The 13,479-nt window shown below is 41.0% G+C and overlaps 1 protein-coding gene across 12 annotated transcripts in view; it reads right to left on the reverse strand.

The window, feature by feature from the left end:
- The window catches only part of KYNU (kynureninase), a 135,652-nt gene that overhangs the window by 104,440 nt on the left and 17,733 nt on the right, over nt 1–13,479 (reverse strand). For 2 of the 12 annotated variants that reach the window (XM_039495118.1, XM_039495125.1), the window contains exon 1: nt 9,859–9,952. The exons of 8 other annotated variants lie outside the window; for them this stretch is intronic. The gene's annotated coding sequence lies outside the window, so the exon portion shown is untranslated. Of the gene's footprint in view, nt 1–8,002; nt 8,130–9,858; nt 9,955–13,479 lie in introns of those variants that run through there. 2 more of the 12 variants (XM_039495127.1, XM_039495131.1) reach the window with 2 other exon arrangements.

Consider the following 13,479-nt stretch of genomic DNA (forward strand, 5'->3'; position numbering starts at 1 on the left):
TGGTTTTTTTGTTTTTTTTTGGGGAGGGGGGAAATAGACTGAAATAAAACATGGGAAGGGTTTAAAAATCCATAAAGGTTTTATGAAATGAAGCACAAAATGTATTAGTATGCATTAGATTCACTTTGCAAGCATATTTATTTCTCAAACATAAAAAGGCACATTGTCCAAAATAAAAAGATTTCAATTCCATACGTGAATCACAAGAACACGGTAATCAAGTCCCTAGTCTACTAACTCGTTAGGCCTATCACATGTGCCCTTAGATACCTAGAGGTTTGCTGGTTTTTTTTGTATAAAAAACCAACATAATTGCTTTTCAGATCCCAGCCTGTTACGAAGTTGCAACCAGAACAATCCAGATGTGCTAAAAACATGCTCGATCAATGCTATGGTGGCTAGACCAGAATACAGTTCTTTTAAAATGACCAGTCTTATGATTTCAACTGTCCTTTCTGCCTTGATGTTATTCGCAGAGTCTTCCACCATTTTGATTAAAAGAACTTTTGAGACAGGCTCTTGTGCAAGAGAAACAGGAGAGGAGATGATGAGGTCATACATCTAAAATTGATTACACTCCCCTTATTCCTGTATCTCAGCCCAACTTGCTGCTAAAGCACAGACTAGGTGGTGTGTATTTCCAGGACTTTAAAAAATATATTATGCAGTGTTAAACCTCAAAGCTATGGCATGCAAAACTCTGAATGAAGGGCTAAGGCTATGTCTAGAGCCATTGTAAGGTACACAGTGTAACTGCTCTGTTTTGCCAGGAGAGAGCTCTCTCAGTGAGGCCCACCTCTTCCACAGTCAGCAAGCAGACTGGGACATAGTGCTGCAGTCTGCTGGGATGACACAGTGTGGCTGCGAAACTTCAGGATGCGATGCGACACTTTCCTTGAACTGTGTGGTTGCTGTCCCCCCCCTGCCTGCGCGCAGGGACACAGGATGCGAGCAGCCCTGACTGTGCAGAAAACGGGGGTGGGTGGGGCTATAGATGGACATCCCATCCTGGGCCCACCCCCCCAGGCCAGCCAGTACATTAACCGAAAGGGCTACTTTTCAATGGTGCTGCAAGCTGTGGTGGACCATACACTGAAAAAGACTCTTCAAAACACCGGCTGAGCAAGTGCAGAATGGTGGTGGAGTGAGGTAACCTGTGACTGTCCACTTGATTTTTAAGAGAGCCTGATCATAAACCAGTTTTTCCCACCCCCCCAAGGTTTTTTTAAAACTAAGGACATGTTTAGTAATTAATAATAAATCTTTCGTTGACTTTTCGTGCTGGTTAAGGTGTGCACTGATGGGTGGGTTTGCAGGAAGGACAGCGCAGTCGCCTGCTGGTCTCTTCCTGCTGCACCCTATCCTCCTCTTCCAGGTGGTGTGTGTGATGCTGCTGCAGGCTCTCCCTCTCGACTGTCTCTGCTGCCGCCTCCGCTCTGGAGCTGGCCATCAGTTCGTAGGTGATTTCCTTGAACACATACATGTTTGCCAACAGTAAACACAGTCTAGTCAGTTTCAGTGAACAAGACCAAAGAGGGAACCAAGTCTCAGGAGATCTCAGAACTAGTCAGAGACAGCTGCATCCTCTTGCACAAAGTCCTAAGCCTTTTACAGTACAGAGTGCTTCAGTTAGTGCTAGCTGTGCTCTCCTGCTGGAGGCAATGTGCAAAGCAGAAATCATTCTTATGCAAAGTAAAACTCTGTTAAGCGAGGTCATTCTTATGCAAGTAAAAAGTCTACCATGCAATAAGTAACAGTACACTAATTCCACTAATTAGATGCAGCACTTCGCGGATGTTAGAGAAGCCTGCACAGACCAGGACCCCCGCTGCCCATGCTCGAGAGGCGATGGTCCACCTGAGGATGGCATGGCACCTCTCCCAAGAAACCTCTTGCTGAGGCTTTTCAGCTGCTCTTCTGAGAGCTTTTTGAAATATCCCCAGAGGACTATTGCTCCATTGCTGTTTGTGTAGACCTGCTGTTTGTTTAGTTTCATATTTAAAAATGTTTATATAGTATTTCTATTTTTATAAAATCCTGTTCTTAAAAAAATAAATGTTTCTGATGAAGAGATCCTGGCTGTCAGAGTCCACCGTCACTGGGGGCACTGGTGGTGGACCCACCTAGAATGGCATGCAGTGCCTCGTAGAAGCGGCATGTCTGTATCCTTTGTCTTTCATGGCTTTAGAGACCTGCGATCAGATCCTGGACTTCCGTCGGTCAGTCCATGGGACCTCTCTTCTAGTCTGGATTGCCGGACTCCTCTGCTGGAGAGCTCTGCATCGTTGCAGGTGAGACAGATTCAAACGCCAGGAAAGGAAAAAAAAATCAAATTTTCATTTTCCTGTGTGTGTGGGCAGAGAGAAATCAAGCTCGGACTGCTGTCCAGAGCGCCAACAGAGTGGTGCACTGGGAGCAATTAAAGTCCTAGTGTAGACCAGGCCTGAGAAAATAAAAGCACCCACAATGAGGGGCAGTAGTTTCATTGCCGGGAGAGCATCTCCTGCCAATGAAGCATTGTCCATACCGGCACTTTTTTTTTTGTTAAAACTTTTGTTGTTGGGGGAGGGGGAGGGGAGAGTATTTTCTCTCACCCCTGAGCAACAAAAGTTAATGACGAAAGTGCAGTATAGACTTGGCCTTATTAACAGCTTCCACACAGAAATACAATTTCTTAGATTAAGTCTACACTACCACTTTTGTCGTTATAATTTATGTCACTCCAGGGTGTGAATAAACGATGTCACTGGGCACCATAAATTACACCAACCTAAGCACCAGTATGGACAGCACTATGTCAGCAGGAAAGCTTCTTCAACTGATATAATTAATCCACCCCCAATAAGAATCAGTAGCTAAATTGACGGTAGAGAACTCTCCCATTGGATTAGAGCAGCTACACTAGAGAGCTTACAGCAGTGCAGCCATACCTGTAAACTCTCTAAAGTAGCCATAGCCTTAGTGAGCAAATATTTACTACAGCCACAGACATTTTCAAATAGTATGAGGAATATTTTTTAATATCTCCTTAAAACTATTAGACTGTAAATCTACTAGTTTTCCTTACAGAGATTTCCCCATCTTGCTATTATCAAATATATTTCAGGGCAAGGTTTCCATAGAACACACACACACACACACACACACACACACACACACACCATTTATACTTTGGTACACACATACAGACACATTCCCTTCCTGTCTCTATCGTGTGGCCTAAAAATTGTGTGTTATCTGGATTCTCCAGAGCCTGCACCAAACACTTCAGAATCTCTTCAGCAAAATAGCAGCCCAAAGATCCTTACATCTAACAGAACTTCCAGTCTCTGAGCCAACAGTCAATTGTCGCCTCAGTTTCTAGCAAGATGGGGAATCTGGTAGCCATTGTTCAAAGAGGTACAGATATTGGGATGCAGCCTTCCAAAGAAACATATCTCTTGGCTCTGCATTAATCAGCTGCTAAGTCCACAGGTTTATCTCTAAGTCCCATATTTATGAGGTTTTTTCCCCCCAGGAGCTCCAATTGGCTCAATTCTCAGATAGTGAGTGTATGGATCCTGAAAGACTGCTTGCCCTTAGTGGAAACTTTCTGTACATCTTCAAAAAGAGCCACAGAGCATGTTTAATAACTGCCACACTCATCCTTTCATCATCTGTGTCATTTTAAATTGCCCTGTCTGCTTTCTGTGTAAGTCCAGACACTCTGAGGAGTCAGTTAAAATCTATATCTCTTCCCTATTGCTTTTCTCCCTTCCTCTGAGCTTAGAAAAAAAATGTAGTAATGAAATGCTGCTGCAATATAAGCATGTAGGTTACAAAAGCACAAATCTGTGATAGAAAAATGGATCTTAAATTTTAAATGATTGAAGACAAGGAAAAAACTCCAAATTATGTTCCCACGACCACATTTTAGCCTTTTATCCATCTTTTCGGTTCAGTTTTGCCTGTTATATTTAGGCTCAGTCACGTTGGCTAAAGAATGAAAAGGTTTCATAGCTTCTGTGATTTTTTTTGGAGGGGGGGCGGTCAGTTTTTTCCTTTTTTGGTTCTAGTTAATTAGATCAAACCAGATTTTTAACGAAACTGTAGCATCAGTCTGTAATCTGTCAACTCCCTCTAAAACCTCCTTCAATTGCTTTTGCAAATTTAGTGCCTCTCTGTTGAATCCTTTGTTGTGTTAAGTGCATGCTATGTTTTGATCAAAGGCTTTTTTGTTCACCGTACAAGTTTCAACACACCTATGGTAGGCTGATGCAAATTTAGAGACAAAAATCTTCCTTACAGTTCCAGCAACTGTCCTAACTTGTGAAGCTGAGTCATCAGTCCTCCTTTTTCAACCAACCATGAAGTTGACAGTGATTGTGGAAGAATATGAACTTCCATAATGAGATTTAGAGCTTTTTTAGGTGTTGCTATGTATTAATATATATTTAAATAGCTGGATTATGGTGAGCTCCAGATCAGAGCATACGATCCATGAATTTGGCCAGAGATTAATTTACCCTTATTGATATATTATTTGAATATTAGAGCATAGCCACTCTGTTACAGCATCTTTTATTTGTCTGTCAGAATCTGGGAATGGGCCACAGGGGATGGATCACTTGATGATTACCTGTTCTGTTCATTCCCTCTGTAGTACCTGTCAGAAGACAGGATACTAGGCTATATGAACCAGAGAAGAGCAACAAAAATGATTAAAGCTCTAGAAAACACTACCTATGAGGGAAGATTTAAAAAATGGGTTTATTTAGTCTGGTAAAGAAAAGACTGAGAGGGGACACAATAAGTTTTCAAGTACATAAAAGGTTGTTATAAGGAGGAAGGAGAAAAATTGTTCTTCTTAACCTCGGAGGAGGATAGGGCAAGAAGCAATGGGCTTAAATTGCAGCAAGGGAGGTTTAGGTTGGACATTAGGGAAAACTTTGTAACTGTCAGGGTGGTTAAGCACTGAAATAAATTGCCTGGGGAGGCTGTGGAATCTCCATCATTGGTGATTTTTAAGAGCAGGTTTGACAAACACCCGTCAGGAATGGTTTAGATAATACTTAGTCCTGCCATGAGTGCAGGGGATTGGACTAGATGACCTCTTGAGGTCTCTTCCAGACCTATGATTGGTCTGACCCAGTATAGCTGTTCTTATATTCTTCTTATGTTCTTAATGATTATTTATTTGTTAATAGTGTTTTACAGCCTGGGGCTCTTAGGTGCTGTGGCAATGACCACCATGGTAACATTTCTAAATGAATAAAAACACTTCCAGATATACAACTTCTTGAGGACTTGTGTCAAAGATCAAAGTCACAACACCTATCAGTCATTACTCTGGCTGTATTTACACTATCTATCTGCCCCTAACAACCCTACATGTCCCACCGTTACTATAACTGCTTCAGCTGTACTAGTGGCAACAGTTATGGGTGTGCTAGTGTAGATGAATGCTGATGGCCACTTGTATTTTTACCACCATCTAGATCTATTTGGGTAGAGAGTTAGACAAGTGGTGAAAAAAGCTACTGGAGACCATGGAAGCTTTGTCTAACTAGCTGACCCAATAGAACTGTAGATCCAAGTAACACTGCAGGCCAATATCTAATTACCTTTTCCAGCAAGTCTGCATACATGCTGAATAAAAGAAATGAAAAATGGCACTTGTGTATGATTCTGCAGCATTCTTTCAGTGAGATGTTATTACCACACTGAGATCTCAGTGGCTCAGTCTAAATTAGGAAAACAGTCATGTTCAAAAATGTCAAACATGACCTAATTTCCTTGTCTAGACAGATCCACAGAAAAGAAGATAAATTCATTGAAGGGCTGTCCCACACATGTTTGCAAGAGTGTATGGCTGTGTCAGAGTGTAAAAATATTTTTATGGTCAGTGGTATCAAGCACTCCTGATCTTATAAAAAATCAGCACAACTCCATTGTTGGGAAGAGATTGTTAGCTGTACATAATTATCTGTTTAAGTCATCAAAACATTACCAAGCACTCATGCTTGGCCAGAAGGTAGGCTGTTCAAGAGACACCTAGGGGATAAGACCTTTTCATTACCCAAGCTCTAGTACTTGGAAATACAGAAACATACAGTGATCATAGCATACAAAGGGTGCTGCTAGCAGGGCCAGCTCTACTGTTTTTGCGGCCCCAAGCAGCGCGCTGAATTGCCACCGCTGACGGTATATATGCCAGGTCAGGAAAGGATAGGACATACTGTGGAGGCAAGACAAGTGCATACTATTATCAGCTACAGTAGAGTTGTGTGTGTTTATACAATAGATCCCAATCCTGCAATATAATTAATAATGATGTCAGTGTGAGCAAATGTCAAGTTTTGAGGCTGAAACCGAAATGAATTCTAGTCTGTTAAAAGAATATATAGATTGTAGGAGAGCATCTAAAAGACATCCTTATCTCATGTTTCTCAACTGTGAGAAGCAAGGATTTTGAAGTGGGTATTCACCATTATTATTTAAATCCTCACCGACTCACTATCCAGAATTTCTATAATAGAAGCTCTGTTCTGATCCTTAATCAATATAACCTAGTTTGATTTTGTATTAAGTGAAAAAAATCCCTCAAGGAACAGGCTTTTCATGCACGTTCAATTGAGAAGAAAAGAAAATACATTTTTAATCATAAATAGCCCCTTATTTTTAGCTGCTAAGTAACTCTTTTTTAAATCTCATACTCAAGTTTTCCCTTTTTGTATATGATTGACTCTACATAGCATCTTTGATGGTCTGCATGAAAGACTTTAAAATAGAGTAATATTTATTTTTAGATAGAGCGGTGGGCTTTTTTCTGGTGGGTTTGTATAGATCTCATTAACAAAATAACTTTTATTAGGAAGGTCCTCAAGAAGAGCTATTATACAAAGTAACCTACTTCAGAGGATTATGCAACAAAAGTAACTGGGCTAAATGTTTCACTCTCACCAACATAAATCAAGCATAACCCATTTGAAGTCAGTGGGCTAAAAGCAGTGTAAGTGAAAAGAGAATCAGGAGTATAGTTAAGTGTGAGTTTAACCATGAAGTCTTTGCTAGACTCTAAGGTGCTGTAAGCTCTCTAGTGTAGCCACTCTAAGCTGATGAGAGAGAGCTCTGCTGTCCACTTAATTAATCCACCCCCAACAAGTGGCAGTATCTATGTCAGTGGGAGAAGCTCTTGTGCTGTCCACACCAGCACTTTGGTAGGTGTAACTTATGTCACTCAGGGGATGAGGAGGGGACTTATTCACACCCCTGAGCAACATAAGTGGTAGTGTAGACATAGCCTAAGGTTTGATTGTGGTGTAGCCTAACAGAGTGGAGAGAGATTCTGCTCACTCACTCACTCTCTCTCAGTTTACCTAAATTGAAATTTGGACTTTTGTAAAATGTTGCCTTTTGTGATGTCCCCAGAATATATGCACGGTATGCTAATTAGGGCTTGTCTACACAGTGGAAAAATGTGATCTACAGGGGTGTGAATTCAAAAGCACACTAATGCATTGCACATTAATTGGCCCAGATAGACCCTGCTGGTGTGCACTAAAATTTTCCTTGTGTGCTTTAACATAGTATGGTTTCAAACAGCACTACATTAAAGTGCATCAACAAGTCAAAGAGCCAATGAATGTGCAACTCATTAGCGAGCTTTAGAAATCACACCACCCCCCCCATAGAGTGCATTAACCCACCATGGAGACAATCTTTACTTTAAGGAACTGGATCCTCCTTCAGAGTCCCTTGAATTCAAGCCCTGATCCACAGAGACAGTGCACTGTTTTATACATATCATATATAGAAATTATATCAGTGTGATACATTTGTTACATAGCTCCTTAGTGTCAGGCATTTTTTGACCATGCCACCTGCCCCATGTTCTCTAATCCATCTCTCCAGGATTTAGGCTAACATTCTAAACCCCTGGGCAGCTTCAAATCATTCATATTTGCATTTCTTGTTAAATCAGCCTCCCCAGTAATTATTCTTCTTTCTCCCCCCAAATTACCTTTTCTTTGACTGTGCAGCGAACTCACAGGAAGCCTTAACTAGGTGTCAATGGATTTAAGCACATTGGTCCTGAAGATATGCTTTAATTGAACAAGTCATTGGGCTCCATACCTGGATAACTGGGTGAAGCTCTGTGGCCTGTATTATACATCAACTAAAGGTCCCTTCTGGTCTTAAAAAAAATCTCTGAATATACATGCTTAATTGCTTTCCTTAATTGGACCATGTGATTAGATAGAAGTTATAAGCCTCAATTTAGCAATTAGCTCCATGTAGTGGACCCTCTGTGGCTGCCTGGAGCCCTACTAAAAAGTCAATGGGCCACTCAGGACAGGGATCCACTTTCACAGAATTCATTGCAGGACTGGGGGGGTTTAGTTCTCAGTCTCCCCACCCTTTATAAAAACTTAATCCTCTCTCAAAGAAAGATAATCACTGCACTTAGAGTCCAAGGTCTTTTTTTCCAGAGCTTCATATTTGCATATATCCATACTTTGGTTTATTAAAAAAAATTAATGATCCAGTAAACAGCAAAAACAATTGCAATAGGCTTCATTATACAAGTATTTCTATTTTGAAAAGCTCGAAAAGCTACTAACAGAAAAGCAATAGTAGGTGTTCAGATCTTCTTAATTCCTAGTTTCAGGAATCACTCAGGCAAGTAAACTCAAAATGGCTGCAGTAAGTTGCTAAAATTACCACTTTAAATGACAAATGATACTAGAGTGATGTTTAATGAAAGTTACAATTCCCAGCTTGTATAAGCAAAACTTAAAACACTCACCTAAATTATGTCACTGACCTCCCTAGTTTAATACCCTGCTAATCTTTGAAAATTGGAAACAAATGCTTCAATTAAGAGACAATTAATTCAACAACAAACAGATGGCCAGACAGAGCTTTCTGCTACAAATGAATCAAACCTGAGCAAGGGAACACTTGACCTTTACTACTTGAAATCAAGAAAACTATTTCCTTTTTTTAAAAAAGTTATTCTTGTGTCATGCCATATGGTGTTATGGTTTGAAAAGTGAAAAATAAAATTAAATCAGTATTTTGGTCTACAGAATAGGAAGTAAGTGCTAGTAAAACAGGAGGCAGTGTGGAAGGATTAAAATTGAACTAGGACTAACAAACAAAGCCACCATTGTTGCTAAGATACTGGATGGTCAAATCAAATTACATATTATATATCCAGGTATATATCGAATCACTTTGCACTGGGGCTAAAAAGTCCCGTTCAGTGGTGCCAGGATTTCATCCAGCATGGTTAGGAGAGACTGCACATAGATACTCAGTTGGGTCATGAATATTTTAATGCAAATTGCTCCTTACTCAGTTCACTGCTTCTTTTAAAAGATTTTAACACCCCAGGAACATACTGCAGAAATTTGAATGGAAATATTGTATAGTGTTTGGGAAGAGGAATAAAACCCCACTTAGAGCTACTGTCAAAAGAGGGACTTAGGCACTTAACTGCCCTTTTAGGTGCCTAAATCCAACATTTAGGCACCAGTGCTAGTCACAAAAAACACTGCTCAGTTACAGCCTAGCCCTATAGGTGCCTAGAGTCCCTCCATACCATACCAGAGTTCCCCAGACATCTATGACCTCATCATCTCCTCTCCTGTTTTTCTTGCACAAGAGAAACATTTATGTTTCTTCTACTGTGCAAGCTGCTCAGTGCTTAATTTGCTCCTAAACCCTGCAATCTCACCTGTGGGACCCAAGCCAGTAGGCATGCTCAGAGGCCTGCCTAAGAAAATGCCACTGGCTTGAGCCCCTCAGAAAACAAACAACAGTGGTGTTACCACCACATCCTTTGACATGTAGCCCAGTGATCAGAGCACTCACCTGGGATGTGGAGACCAACTTTCAAATCCCTTCTCTGCCTGAACACAAGTCTTCAAACCACTGGACTGGCATAACTATAGGAGCAGGCTCTTTCAATCTCTCCTGTTAGAGCTGTTCTATTTTGTATAAAATACTTAAATGGTAATTGGAGCAGGGAGTAGAACTTGAGTCACCCAGGTGTATGCACTAACTATCAAGGTATAGTCATTCTCTGGCCCTTTCTTGGGGAAGAGTCAATTTGGCTTGGGTGCCTGACTCCAGGAGAGGGTTCATGGCTATGAATCTTGAGGAGAAATAGGTGCCTGACTTCAGCCCAGAGTTAGGTGCTTAACTCCTTTGTGCACCAAGGCTTAGACCACACTCCTCTTGTAGACTCAGACTTTAAGGCCAGAAAGGATCATCTAGTCTGACCTCCTGCACATTGCAGACCACAGAACCTCACTCACCCACTCCAGTAATAGACCCCTAACCTCTGGCTGAGTTACTGAGTCCTCAAATCATGATTTAAAGACTTCAAGTTACAGAGAATCCACCGTGTACTCTAATTTAAACCAGAAAGTGACCCAGGCCCCATGCTGCAGAGAAAGGTGAAAAAAACTGAGGATCTCTGCTGTGAGTCTGACCTGAGGGAAAATTCCTTCCCAAATTTGGTGATCAGTTAGACCCTGAGCATTTTGGCAAGAGCCACCAGACAGACACCCAGGAAAGAATTCACTATAACAACTCAGAGCCCTCATCATCTAGTGTCCCATCTTTGGCCATTGAAGATATTTATTATTAACAGTTGCAGCTGGGCCTCAAGCCATTGTAGGAAACATCTTACCATCCCTTCCAAAAACTTATTGAGTACAGTCTTGAAGCCAGTTAGGTATTTTTCCCCTATTGCTTCCCTTGGGAGGCTGTTCCAGAACTTCATCTAATTTGAAGCCTTAACTTGTTGGTGGCCAGTTTATATCCATTTGCTACAACACCTAAGTCCCTGATGAATTGAGCCCACAGCCTTTGCAAAAATATTATGGTTGGTGGAAAATAATATATTTTTATTAACAAAAAAGTAAGTCTTTCCTCTTATTTAAACTAGGAATGCTTGATAGCTTGATAAAAAAAAATTGCCTTTCCCCCTGATCGATGGTGAAATTTTATGGGAAAAAAATGTGTTAACTAAACTTAGATTTGGCCTAAATAGCAAAACTACATGATTCATTACTAAAATTTAGAAATTGGAAGAGGAAAACAGCTTTAAAGTCACTTTGTCCATTCCTCTGCCACTGAATGAATCTTCTCCATGTTACATTCTCTAGTATTTTGTCCTGTCCTTTATAAAATCAGTCTCATGGATTTCAGTGGGTCCTGGAATAGGTTCATAATTATGAGGATTCCCTCACAACACTTGACAGACTGTTCCACAGATTAACAGCATCAGAGCTCTACCAAGTAAGAGATTTTTACCTGATATTCACATTGTTTTTTTGCTTTGCTATATTTGAATCTATTACTCTGAAGGCTTGTCTCCAGGATGGGTTAATGCACACTGCAAGTGTGTGATTTCTAAAGCACGCTAACATGATGTGCATTAATCAGTCCATGTAGACACTCCTGGGGCACACTAAAGGTTCCCTACTACACTTACACAAAGGAACCTTTAGTCACACTGAGAACCACCTAATCCAAAAGCTGGAATGGAGAGATTTCACCACTGATCAAATACTTTCAATATCCTTCTTTCACATGTCAAGCTACAGTAACAATTTTCTCTTAAAAATTAAGGTATTGTATTAAAAATCCTTTACATATACAGTATAAGACCAGATCACTGATGCACCTAGTCTGGTAGTAGAGTTATTCTGATGATTCTCCCCCACAAGTTCACCTAGTTATTTGTACCATACTATACACATGTGCAAATCCAGTGCCAGCAGATTATGTCCTATGTTGGAAAAGGCTTCTTCTGTATATTTAAGATTCAGAAGAAAGCTTTTTTGCATGGCTCAGGTGAGAGAGATGTGTGCACTCCAATCACAAGCCAACTTTCCCAAAGAGTGGCTGCTGAAGTGACAGTTGCAGGGATGGGTTTAGGGGAAGAGAAAGCAGAATCTCTCTTCAGAAAACAGAGAGGTGGAAGAACATAAGTAAGTCATTAGAACTGGAAATAAGAGGATAGGACAGAAAAAGTAATAAAGGGAAGGCTTAAAGGAGGCAGAGATATAGTGTAAGCAGAGCTCAGATAAACAGTACTTGAAAGCATAGTCGTCAACTCTGTGGGTGCTCCAGCCCTGGAGAACCCACGGGAAAAAATTAGTGAGTGCTTAGCACCCACCAGCAGCCAGCTCCCGCCTCTCCCTGCCAGCCCTCCCACCATCAGTTGTTCTGCTGCATGCAGGAGGCACTGGCAGGAGAGGGAGAAACTGGAACGGGACATGCTCAGGGGAGGGGGAGGAACTGGGTGGGAAGAGGTGAGATGGGAGCGGGTAGAGGCAGGGTTGGGACTTGGGAAAAGGGGTGGAGTGGGGGCAGACCTGGGCTTGAGCATCCCTGGGGCAAGGAGGAAGCCGGCTCCTGTGCTTAAATTTAAAACTAGAATTTTAAGAAGGGATGAGTACAGAAGACCATTAGGGATCAAGACTGAAGAACAACCTCTTAAGATAAATAATAAACTAAAAATGACCAGTTTTCAGTAAATAGTGTAGCAGCTCAATATTCAAGGTAAAGAAGAGAGTTCCCAGGAACAACAACAGATCAGGAAACCATTTCCAATACCAAAACAAGTAAGGATTTTTCTGAATGAGTGGGATCTCTTTTCTCTTCCAGTTTTCTTCTGTCCAGGTTTAGGGATAGAGATTTCTGAAATATTTATTTACAATTTATTATAATCACGTGAAAGACTTTTTGGCTGGAGGGTGAAAGAGGAGGAAAGATTGTTTTTCCTTACTTCTACAGTCAGTTTATACCTGTACCATAATATTTGATTATCCTTGTCATTATCTTAGCCTTGTTAGCTTTCATGGTTACAAATATTGTTACTGTTCATTAAATTATTCCCTTGTAAAAATCCAGCCATCAGTATCTGACTTGGCTTCCTGCATCAGTGAATTACACAAATTGACACTATCCTGCATTAAAGTATTGGATCTTTGTTCATCCTTTAGTTTCACTGAATGAGCCTTGAAAGAACTGTTCAGTTTTCAGTATGCTCACATTCATTTGTAAAAACTCTAGCGAGCTCCATTCAGCTATCTTACACAGTCCTGTGTCTGTGCTATACAGAGTTGGTTGTATAATGAAAAAGAAAAATCTGATTCATAAACATTATCACATAGTAAAGTGCGAGTTTGCTTTGCTGTGATTCATGGGGTCATAGGCGCCGATTCCATGGGTGCTCCGGGGCTGGAGCACCCATTGGGAAAAATTGGTGGGTGCTTAGCACTCACCGGGAGCTCCCCCACCGCCGCCCCAGCTCACCTCCACCTCTGCCTCTGTAGTTCTTTGTTTAATAAATAAGTTGCCATATTTTGCCCTTCCCCATTGCTTGTAAGAATTGATAAGTGTTGCAGATGCATAAGAAATGCAGGGATCTAAAGGATGCCTTTTGGGTAAAGCCCTGTGTGACAGTGCTGCCTGTGG

This window comes from Mauremys reevesii, linkage group 11 (genome assembly GCF_016161935.1).
Source record: "Mauremys reevesii isolate NIE-2019 linkage group 11, ASM1616193v1, whole genome shotgun sequence".
NCBI lineage: Eukaryota > Metazoa > Chordata > Testudines > Geoemydidae > Mauremys > Mauremys reevesii.